Source organism: Heliangelus exortis, chromosome 24 (genome assembly GCF_036169615.1).
Source record: "Heliangelus exortis chromosome 24, bHelExo1.hap1, whole genome shotgun sequence".
NCBI lineage: Eukaryota > Metazoa > Chordata > Aves > Apodiformes > Trochilidae > Heliangelus > Heliangelus exortis.
This window is the reverse complement of record NC_092445.1, coordinates 492,366-504,611: the sequence shown is the minus strand read 5'-3', so window position 1 is coordinate 504,611 and position 12,246 is coordinate 492,366. Positions and strand designations below refer to the sequence as shown.

General features: G+C 46.5%; 1 protein-coding gene across 7 annotated transcripts in view; it reads right to left on the bottom strand.

The window, feature by feature from the left end:
• HIVEP3 (HIVEP zinc finger 3) overlaps positions 1-12,246 on the bottom strand; it is a 221,950-nt gene that overhangs the window by 59,664 nt on the left and 150,040 nt on the right. The gene's annotated exons all lie outside the window — the stretch shown is intronic.

The window sequence follows — 12,246 nt, the reverse complement described above, 5'->3', positions numbered from 1 at the left end:
CATGACCTGAAGCTTTAAATAAACCATTCAGTTCCTCCATACTTACATTCCACAAAACTGCTAGCGTGGATGCAGAGGTTTATACATGGGTCAGGTTTAGATAAAGGAGCACAACATTCCAAATGAAGCTCTACTTTCAAAATGACACAGAATATGGTGCATGCTTGGGATATAATTTATATGCAAAGAAAAAGACATTTCCTTCACAGACACAAGCATTGCAATGCTATAGGAGAACAGATGGTTCAATCCAAGTTGATGTCCCCATCACCAGATCCTGTGTCCCTCTGCAGTAGAGGGGTCTGAACCCCCACCAGAGCTCAGCACATGGATTAACACCCTCAGGAATAAACACCTCTCCCTTTCCCACATGGTCCCAGAGTTTCCAAACCACTGAAGGAGCAAAGGGGGGAAGCACATTGCTTTCTGAAGCACCTCCAGAACACTGACTGCACAGAAACCCTGGTGTCATGAGCATTTTTATGCCCTTCAGGCTGAATAATGAATTTATGAAAGCTTCAAGGAGCTTGTTCAGGGACACTAACTCTTTCCACAACTGGCTGTGACAGGACAAGCTCTGACTTTATGGCTCACACTGCCCAAAGACTGTTGGAATTTTGACCTTCTTCAACCTGCCTTCAGCCCCAGCTTGCTGCCACCTTACCTTTTGTCAGGTGTCAGCAGCACTAGGAAGAAAAAGGAAATCCTCCATTGCTCAGAGCAACATCGGGATTGACAGAAGATCCCTCCTTTGGGCTCCTCTGGCTCGGTGATAAAATTAATGTATCCACATGGGTGTGAATATTGCTCAGGCCACTTCTCTCCATCACCTCCCCATAATCTCCAGCACCTCCTCTGAGCTGACCCCAGTGCCCCAGCTCATCACACACAGGGTTAGCTTTATTCTTTCTCAGTAGCAGCTGATCGTTACAAAAATATAGAATTTTCTTTTAAAAGGATTTTTTTTTTTTAATATGAAGCAGCAGCTTTTTGGTTTAAAGCTACAAACTACTCTTTCAGTTTTGACAGGGGTCTGCTGGAGAGAGGTCAAGGGAGAGCTACAAGGATGAGGAAGGGACTTGAGCATCTCTGCTGGGAAGAAAGCCTGAGAGCCCTGGGGCTGTTCAGCCTTGAGAAAAGAAGCCTGAGAGGGCATCTGATGAATTTCCATAAATATCTGAGGGATGGGTGTCAAAAGGATGAGGCCAATCTCTTTCCAGTGGTGCCCAGGAATAGGACAAGGAATAATGGGTTGAAGCCAGAATATAGGAAGTGCCACTTCCAGCCCCTGACATTCTGTGATTCTGTGAAACTCAGGGATCTACCACCACTCTTGTACAGTTCTAAAACCAAATCAATTTCACACAACATCTGCTGAGGGGAGAAGGCAATCCAGTGCTAACCTTGAGTGACTCGGGTTCAATTCCCACCCCAGTGACACATTTCCTGTGTGAAACTGGGCAAGTCATCCCATCTACAGCCCCTGTTAGTCCCCAGTTCTAAACTGGGGTGGTTCCTCCTTTCACAGATGTGTTCTGAGTCATCCAGTAGTGACTGTGAGGCCCTCAGGTCCAACGGGAAGGGAGAGACCCACAGAGACAAACAGGGAAGACATCCAGGAAAAATTTTCGGCTCACTAAATGTCTAGGGTTGAATGATGTGTTTATTAATTTGTGCCTAAACCTCACGTTTCAGTGAGATCCCTTCTCACCTCTCCTAAGGACACTGGTTCATGCCCAATGAGGGAAGTGGACAAACAAAACTCTGCATTCTGCCAGCAAGGCACAAGCAAAGGGTTAATGTATCCTCAGAGCTTAAAAGAGTTTATCCAGAAAAACATTTTAGTCGGAGCAGAGTAATTATTGCAAAATCTGTGTATTTTGGAGCCAAATATTCTGAGAAATCTCACCACTGAAACTTGAAGGAAAAAAAAAATAAATTACCAAGCCCTGTGCAGCCTGGTGAGAATCACCACCAGAGCTGGAGATGGAGCAAAGCTCTCTGCACCCCCCAGGCATGGGAAAGAGCATCTCAGAGCCCTCTTCCTCCCACTCCCAAAACACAGCAGACAAGCCAGTGTCATCCCACCTGGGAGGTCAGCTCTCAGCCATGCCCCAGCCAAGGCAAACCCTTGGTAGAGTTTCAGGGCAGACCAACTCCAGCACAGAGCCTCACGTGTCCTGCCCGGCCCAACTCCTGGCTGCCCCATTCCACTGCAGGCAGACACTTGCCTGGGAGCAGATTTCACTAAGATAATTTCTATCCTGAATAGCAACTTGGATTTGAAGCCAGGCTCCTGCAGAGAGACAGGGCATGCCAATATCCCATTCATATTCCTTAAGGTTTGTTGTTTTTTTGTTTTATTACATTTTTGATGAGCCCCATCCTGTTTTCTTGCAAACAAAACTCAAGAAAACCCAGTTCTCTTGCAATGGCTAAGGGGACCCTCAAGAGCCATTCACCACTTGTGACTCTGAAGAGGGATTGTGTGCATCACCACTGTGGTTCCTCCAGAATCTGGAGGAATCAGATCTACAAATCTCTGCTGCTTTCACTTCTCACATGCTTATTGGTGCAGGAAAGTGATTAGTAAACTAATATTTTGAAGCAACTGCTGTGTAATGATTCTTTCAAAGTTCATCTGAATTGAATGCTCCAGCCATGCCAAACCAAGAGTGGGAAGCCAGCTCTTGGCGAGATGGGGATTCCTTCCAAGGTAATGTCTTGCAGACAGCTAAAGCAGTAATTGCCTCTCCCTGATAATATGTTCCCCCTGCTGAGACTTATGGTTAAACTTGTGTATTGAGAAACCTTCCAAACCGTTTCTACAGAGCTTCAAACCACAGAAGTGGGAAAGAAAAAAAAAAAAAAAAAGGACAACTACAGTTCAGATGGAGTTTATGATTTCTGCTCAATCTCATAATTACTGGGTGAATCAGTGGGGAATGAGGTTTCAGTCAATATACCACAGTCCCTGGCCTCCCAGCCAGCAAGTTTGTAGAGATCAGCTGAAAATGGTTTTGCTTGACCCTCCCCTGACTTACTGGTGAAGCTCACCTGGGAGGCTGCCTTGCCTTTGCATGGCCATGCCTGGACACTTCAGTCTTGCTGAGCTCAAGAATCACTGCCCACCCCCTGCTCACCTCTCCCTTGGCCTCCTGCAAAAACCAACTGGGTGGTGGGCAAGGGAGGTATAATGCAAAGCCCAGGCAGGTATAGAGAATGTGCCAGATTATATTGCTGGATGAGAAGCAGAATTTAGCTTCAAGGCAAAGCTTGTCCTTCAGAAAGCACACACAAACCTTGACACTGAGATGGACTGAGGTCATTTTGTGTCACTGAACCTTGGGGTCAGAAAACTGATCCTGGGTCCTTCTATTTAGGGGTGTAGGAGTTGCCTGGCTTGCTCCAAAGTTGGAGTGTGGAGGTTTGTACCTGCAGGCAGTCACTGCTCTGCTCCTCCTGCCCTGAGGAACTGAGTCCTCTCACTGTCTGGTGACCTCCAGGGCTGGGTTGGAGCAGAAGGAAGTGCAGGAGGGGAAGTTAAACAAAGAGATGAACCACAGTGGAGGTCAGGCTGCCAAAATATTAAGAAACTGCTAAGAGGCCACCTCTCAGAGACCTTGTTCACTGCTGCCTGAGAGCATGGGGCTCGAGGCTGAAAAGCCCTGCAAGCAGCCATCAGGACAAGGGGGTCCCAGCCAGATCCATTGCATCCTTGCAGCCAGGTTGCCCTGCAGACCTGTAGCCAGTCAGATGGAGCACAGGTCACATGAAGTTGCTGTTTTGCATGCGTAGGAGGCTGAGCTCACTGCACACATCTTGTCAAGCCCTATGCAAATCCATACCAGACCCAGGAGGCAGCTGTGCTGCAGGCAGACAGCAGCAGCTGGATATGAGGACCAAAACTAACACTGCAGTCAACAACAACAACAAAAAAACAGACCCCAAAGCAACTACCAAATTGGAAACAAGCTCATCCCATCACTTTTCCTGTTCCATTTTTCCCTGCAATGACACACAGCAATCCCAGGTCCCCACATGTGTAAGGGACCAGGCTTTGAATCTCTTTTCTGATGGACCTCAGGAGAGCCAGGAAGGGAGCAGGGGAGTGCCCAGCAGGCAAGCCTGTAGCTACAGGAATGAGATATTCAGGTGCTGCGAAACTCAGAGCAACACAGCCCTGGCTGCCAGGGAAGAGGCAGCAGCAGCTTCTGACTCTGCAAGAAAGAGCTGAACTCCTGGTCCTGGCTGAGTATTCTGCAGTATTTTACACACACAGGTTTTGCCACTCCTGATTTAGACCCCACGCCAGATCTATGCCACTCCTAGAGGGTTCTGCTCCATAAGGACACAGAGAAATGTCTGCAATAAGGTTTCAACTTTGCTCTTTTCAGACTAAAGCTAGAAATACCTCACTGAGCCTTCCACAGCTCTTCACAGCTTGCATGCCCTAGCTTCTTGCATGATGCTCACCAACTGAATTAGTATGATTTCCTACCTAGCTTATTTTGCATTTCATGGGCTTTCTGAGAGCAGATTTCCCCTCAGGCTTTATTAAAGAAAAAAAAAATTATGAAGAAAAAAAAAAGCAACATGTGTCATGGGCTTACTAGCTGTACTGTTTAACTCAGCCTCAGGTTGCCTGATACTTGGTTACTGTTGGAGCTGAAGTCATTTCACAACAAGGAAATTGAGGAATTTTGGTGTCTCATAAATATAAGGAGAAAGGCTTGATTGGGGCTGATGGGAGAATTGAGCAGAAATGAAGGACTGGAGGAGGTCTGGGGCAGGGAGCAGGTGTGAGTCTGGGCTCAGCTCCATCCTGCCCCACAGAGAACTCATCCTCTGCCAGGGTCTGGACAAGTTTGCCCTAAGGATGTACCTGCAGGACACAGATGGGTCAGTGATGTTGCCTGCAGGGCACAGAAGGTTTGTAGGACTGAACAAAACCAAATGAGGAATTTAAAAGACAATGAAAGCAAAAAAAAAAGAAACTTTTAACATGCAAATTCCATTTCCACTCCTTGATAGTTTTACTCTTTGAGATATTACACAAACTGTTTTTGTCTCATTAACAATAAAGCAGAAGCAATTAAGCAAAATGCAAGAAAACATTTGCAAAATAAAATTACACCAGACTCTGAGATTTTTGTACAACCTCACCAAAATGAAACACTGATCTTCCAAGCTGACATCACAAAAAACTTTCAGTTCACTTTGAGTACAGAAGCATGGAGAAGAAATGCTACCGAAGGCATCTCTGCACCAACAACATCTCTCCCCGGGGTTGCAGGAGACAGAGGAGGAGGGGCTCACTGCTGGCTGTGAGCTGCAGTCCAAGCCCAGATCCAGGCTCCCTCTTCCCCCCCAGCACAGCCACATGGGCTCTGAAACACCTGAGAGCATCTGCATCTCTGTGCAGTTCTGCATGCACTGCAAACCACGCAACAACTCACAATGTGCAATCAACTCCTTGCTTTAATTGACAAAACAGGAAGAACTGTTCATGTTTGGGTGGGTTTGGTGTGCTGACCCTGCCATGCCAGCACACATCAACACCCAGGCTGATGCCTTTTTCTCTGGTGACCTGTTTGTCCTAAGGTACTCATTCCTGCAAGCTTCCATAGGAGCTGTGTGTCCTTCAGACACATATTAGGTCTGAGAAATGGGGTATTCAAGTAACATGTCCAGGAGATGGTAGGACTGGGCAGCAAGCAGTGCTTTGGAAGTTTCTGCAAGGTAAGCAGCTCAAAGGTGGCCAACAGAAACCCTGATCCAACACCTGAAGACAACATGATGGTCTGCCTTGTGACCCAGCCACCTCCATCCCTCTCCCTGCCCACACAGAGATCTCCAAGCCCTGCAGACAGAAGGGAACCATCCCTTGGGTTCCTGCAGCCCATCACTGTCTGCAGATGAAGCTGCTCTGATGGCAAAGCCCCATCACTGCTGGCAGACCCTGGTGTTCCTCAGAGGGAACCCTCATGTTTTAGAGCTCTGGTACTGCTCATGAAGGCCAAGCCAAGTCATTAAAAGCAGAAATAATCCTAAATCAAGATATGAATTTGTTTAACAGGAAAGAAAGAAAAAACATGACCGAGTTTGGAGGGAATGTTGTTAGCTTTGTAGGAAGAAAAGAATCAAGTCTGGACAGTGTTTGCTTCCTTGTCATCACAAGCTCTACAAAACTCCCTTGTATGCACACACAAAAATACACCTTGTGCCAGGGAAAGGAAGGAGCATTTAATGGGAACCAGAATGTGTTTTGGTTAATTTCCAGGTGATTGGTCTCTTCTTAACAGATACTTCTTGTAGATGAATGTAAATATTTACATAGGGACCCCACTGGCTGGCTGTCCATCTATTCCGGTTTTTCCCCTCATAAACCTGTTCCTCAGGAATCCACAGCACCAGCACTCACAGGGGAATGAGAGAAAACTCAGAGCAGGATTTTTCACATCTTCACAGTGCCAGACAGGATCTCCTCCAGATCAGAGAGTGTCTATTATAAATCTAACTGGAATAAAATATCCATCAAAAATTCCCCATCCCTGACTCCTAGGCAAGGATGCAGCTGGACCAAATATTGGCTCCAGCATCTGCTGCTTCCAGTGGATTTCTGTGGAGAGCTGAGGTGGTTAGAGATGGGGAAGCTGCTCTCCACTCTGGTGGAACAAAATTGACTGAGCATATAGAAATGAAAAGAGCAATTCATTACCAAAATGAAGACTAGGAGAATTCTGCTGGTGTCTGAGAGATAACAGGTGTCCTAAAAGCCAATTTAAAACCCAAGAAGCCTGGTGCTACCTTGCACTTTCCTTGCTCTGAGTCTCCAGGCTGCTTCAGAGAGTGCCACTTCCTTACATTTTTCCTTTACCTCCATAAAAGTCTGAGAGCTCCAAAGAAGAACACACTTCAGGATGCAGACCTGGAGTACAAAGTCATGAGTCCACCACAACACCTTATCCAGGGTCATGCATGGACTTAAACTGAAGGACAAGTAGGAGGATCCACCCCAGAAGAATTTGCTCTACAGGACTTCAAGCCTCATCCCACTCCCAACCAAGAGTGCAAAAAAAATTCACAGCACTGGAATGGCCTCGGGCCTCGATGTCCTTCATTTGGGGCAACCTTAATACATCAAAAGAAGAACTAATGAGTGAGACTTGTGTTCGCTACCTCCACCCGTCTGGTTGTGATGGGTAGATACTTAGACAGCAGGTATTCATGAGAAGCAACTCAATTTTTGTGACAGCGCTGAACCTTAACCAGCAACTCTTTTGTTACCAGGCTTCTGAGAAGCAGCCATGACCACCTCCACCTTACCAGAATGCTCAATTATTCAGAGCAAGGGCTTTCTGTCAGGGCCAGGGATGGGTGACTACCAGGTGACAACCACCCTGTAGTGAAGCACCAAGTGTTGGAGCAAGACTTCTGTCTTTCCCTTCCCTTTAATGTGCAAAACGATGTTTGCAGACCAGGCAAGTCTGAAATTGCCTCCAGCCACTTCAGGAAAGGTTAAGAAAAATATATTAAAAAAAAAAATCTATTAAGAGGCCAGCATTCCTGCTATAAGTCTGAGCTTTAGCAGGAAAAAAAAACTTAAAAATTTTTAAAAAAGAATAGCTAACAGGCCTTGACAGGAATGAAACAAACCTTCATTTACTGGTGTAGGTCTGGTTTATGGCTGCTCTGCAGACTCTGCTGGCTCTAGCAGAGAGCAGAGACTGCCTTTCGTCTGCTCGACAGCTGAACAGGACAGCTATGTCAGTACAAGTATAAAACAGTAGGGGACAGGTTCAAAAAAGGTGTTGGACAAGGTCTGTACATGCCCTTGAACAGCTGCCTCCAGTCACACCTTGTTAAGGACGAGAAATGGGAGATTTCTCCTTAAGGAACCCAACAGCCAGGCCAGGTCTGGAGAAAGAGTTTCCTTCTTTAAATAAACAAACCGAGAGAGTGGGAAACACCCAGGCAAGCTTGCAGCTACACCAGCCCTCTGGCAGGTCAATAACTTTAAAAATTTTGCAAGACAGTCACTGAAAGAAAGGAGAGCAGTGGGGACACCTGGGGACACCAGGGGAAGCAGGAGAAACATCCCCCAGGACAGCATGGAAAGGAGCTCCAAGATCTGCAGCTCTCCTGCCGCTCAGACCTTGCTCAGCATCAGTACAAACTCAGTAATTCTCTCCCCACCTTTCCTCCCAGCAGTGGTGGTGGTGCTGGGGTTGTGCCCCACAACAGGGCAGGATGTGGTCCCACACCTCCTGGCTCACCCAGGACCCACAGCACCCCAGCCCAGCACCCTGAGAGCTCAGAAACCCTGCAGAAAAACACAGCAGAAGGGTTGCTGAGGTTTCCCCCCAGCTCCTCCACCCCCTTGCCTGCTGCCCAGCAGCCACCCAGGAGTTTCACTTCTCCACTTGCAGGCTGCAGGTGCTGGGGAGCATCTCCCTCCAAACCTCTCAGCATCTTGCATTGCCCAGGGTTCCTCCACCCTGCAGGGCTGCAGACCAGAAGGTGGAGCTGGAAGAATGGTGGAGACCCAACCTCCTGACCTGAGCTGGGGTGGAAGATGCTGAATCATCCTTCAGGCTTCATCAAGCCCCACCACCTACCAGACCTGCTCACCCGAAACCAACAGGGTCCAAAGCTGAAGGAGGCCAAGCAATTAATTGGCCATCTGTGCAGAAGCCCTCTTCTGAGGAACCTGGAATTATGAACCTGGTTTCTGCTTTGCAAAATTTTCCTCTTTGAGCCTTTTGAATTCATTCATGAACAGCAGAATTGTGAGGGAGGAGAGCTGTAAACATGGCCCAGCTCTGGCTGCAGAGAGAGGATGCTTGGGCAGACAAGTAGCAATCTGACACACACCTAAAAATAGAGAAATAAGCCCATCTGGAAGATATTTTTCCTTCCCCTAGGAAGAGTAAGTGGCATTCATACAACCAAATCTGGAGTATAAGAAAAGAAAGACAGAAATTAAAAAATTATCATCAAAGAAAGAAGGAAGTCCAGGCCTGGGTACAAAAGTGTTAAATTAAAAATACAAGGACTGTGTCATAATTGCACAAGGGCTTGTTTGTTTTCACTGTGAACTTCTGCACAGCTCACAAACCAAATGCTGTGACCTGTGGTGCTCCATGGGTTGTTCTGTGATGCCAAAGCCTTACAGCAACAAACTGGTGAGCAGGTAGACCAGCATCTGCCTTGAGAAGTCCTATTCTGACTCACAAAGGGCACTACAGCTACAGAATTTCAGGAAAACAAATACACTGTAGTTAAGAGCCTTGATTATTTGGATTAAGCATTTTCAGGATGATCAAAAGGTTGATTTTCAAGATGTGATGCCACAGTTTCATGGGGTTTTCAAAGATCCTCAGATATTAACACCAGGAGACAGAATGACAGATGAGAAAACCTGACCTCCTGCTAAACACAGGCTGCAGAATACCTCAGACATTTCTGCATCCAGCTCATCTCTTGCCCTTGAGCTTCAATATCTCTTATGAAAATAGCAAACAGCCTTGATTTAAAGACTATAAATAGTGGTAGAAGAAGCAGTTCTCTAGTTAAGATGTTCCAGTGATCGATTTCTTCTAAGATTCTGTTCCTTTTTTTCTATGCTTACTTTGTTTAGCTTTGTAGCCCAAAACCCTACATCTATAAAATTAAATACCAAATTTTTTGTTGTTGCTTTTGCTCTTCGAGGAAAAATGTCCTGATTACCACAAGCCAAGAACAGATCTTTGTGGGCCCTTCCTAAAACCAGCTATATATGTTGTAATTCCCCACCTACAATTACTGCTTTAGATCTATTTGGGATAAGAGAAACATATTTTAAATTTCAGACCCTACACAAACCAAAACATCAAGAATTTCTGGAAACATGCTTCTTTTCAATCAGCCTTCTATACATCTTACACAAACTTTCTAGCAGCAACTGGTTTTGTGGTCTGCAGAGGCTGACAGTGACATTGTGGAATGGCTTTCGATGAGCAGCAAAGGTCAAGAGCCAGAAACCATCATAATTTTCTCTGGTCATTGAGATTTTATGGTGCTTAAGGTCAAATGGAAAAAAAAAAGGAAGAGATTTCTATTCTTTGCTATCTCTTTAACATTCCAGTTCTGACATCTTGCTATCCATCAGCAGCAAAATTCCTACTACTTTTTCTGTAGCACCAAGGATTTTTAAATACTATTCTTAAATAGTGCAAAGAAGAAAAGATTTTTTTTTTTTCCTTAACAACTTAATAGACACAGAGCTCACAGTACCCAAGACTCAAAGTTGAACACAACACCACCATCAGCCCCTGCACTTTACCCCTTAGCATCCCAGGGCACGGCTTGAGGATGGGGACTGCTGTTTTTAAAGCCACTTTCCAGGGACTTAAAGCAACAATAAAACTTCAGGGCTAGTACAGCAATCTAAAAAAGTAAAGCTAACAGGGGAGCAAAGGCAGGAGCTGTTCCATCTGGCTGGCAGATTGCATGGAGCCGAGCTGTGCTCACTATTTTTGGAGGGACTGGGAGCAAGGTCAGCCCTTCAGAACAGCTCCAGAGCCACTTCTCCCTGTGGCATGGAGGAACTGGTTTACTAGATGACACTGTATAAATATTTTGCCGAGCTGCAAAAGGAGGAAGCTTCCCCAGCCCAGGGCTGACACGTGTCATGATGAGTTCCCAGGCACAATGCTCAATGAAGGCTATTATCCAAAAGGGTGTTTATTTCACATTGCAAAGCTCTTGCCAGAACACACAATCACGCATCTTACCCCACGGAGAAACTCCTCTCCCAGAGAGAATGAGATTATTATGTTGGGATTAACTCCTTGGTGGTGGCAGTGGGATTTCCCCTGCTCCCTGCACAGCTTCAACCCCTGACCCAGCAGCACTGGGGGCACAAACGTTACCTCTGACACCTCTACCCATCCCAGTGAGCTAATTAAAACCCTTAATTTCAGTTCAGACAAGTGAGATTTGGGCTCCTTCCACTTCTTCACTGGTTTCATTATCTCACCTGCTTTGATGCTCTGCACATGATCCCTTACCCTCCACCGTGAGGCAAGGAACAAACTTATCTGAAAGGGTTGCACTGGAGAGCAGGGCAGAGGACATCTGCACCTGAAGGGATTTTACTTCCCTGGGGTATTTCATTTTCACTCTGATTGTCATTTTCTTAATGAAGACAGAGGAAGGAAACAGCAGGGTAAAAAGCCTCTATCCTTGCAATTAAAACCAAAACACTTCTGCCCAGCCCCTGCATGCTGCTGCCTCAATTACGATTCTGATTGTCTTTTACTGTCACTGCACTGGGGTGACCACTGTCCCTGAAGCAGCCATTCCTGAAATGCACAGTAAGTAAGGGCAGGATTAGGCCTTACTGACCATCTGCTCCCCTCCCTGCTGCCTGTTGGGAAGGTAACAAATTTCCCAAGCAGAATGTTTTACCCCAACAGCCCAACTCCACCACCAGCCAATCCTTAGACAGCCTCACAAAAATAGAAATCCATCATTCCTGTACTACAGCTGAATCAGAGGGTCCTGGTGAAGTGCTGCATGCCAAGCTGGTCTCAGAGCCCACATGTCCTGTTTTGCCCCCTCTTATCATGAAAAGCTTTTCTTTTCCCACTCTCAAGAACCATGCTGCAAGCAAGCAATGATAATTTCCTCCCACTTCCCACGCAGCAATCTTCCCCCTGAATTGAGTGCTGGAGCTTCATTGCCTCTTCCAGGAAAGCAAGAAAAATCCTGACTTCACTGCATCGTGCTGAGGGTTTGTGCCACCACAGAGAGCTCTTGGAAGCCAGAGGCCAGGAGGATGCTGTCATGGTCTGAAGGGCTTATTCATATGAGCAGGAGAGGAGAAGAAATATTACAGACTAGCATCCAACCCTCTGACACCAAGAGGGTTTTGAACGTAAGGAAAACAGGACTAGGCCCTGGGGTTGTGGCATAGAACCTTTCATTTCTGTGAGCAGCTTTCCTGTTGTTCAGCAGGGAGATGTGCACACCTCCATATGGCCAGGACTTTCTGGCCATCTGTGGTACACAGAGATACCACTGAAGTCAGCACTCGAATAACTCTCCTCTGTGTCTTCCCACGAAGTCTTCACTTTCTGTAATGCATTTCACAGAATCACTGAGGCTGGAAAGGACCCCTGAGCTCATCAAGCCCAGCCCATGGCCTGACACCATCCCATCAGCCAGACCATGGCACTCAGTGCCCCATCAGCCTTTCCT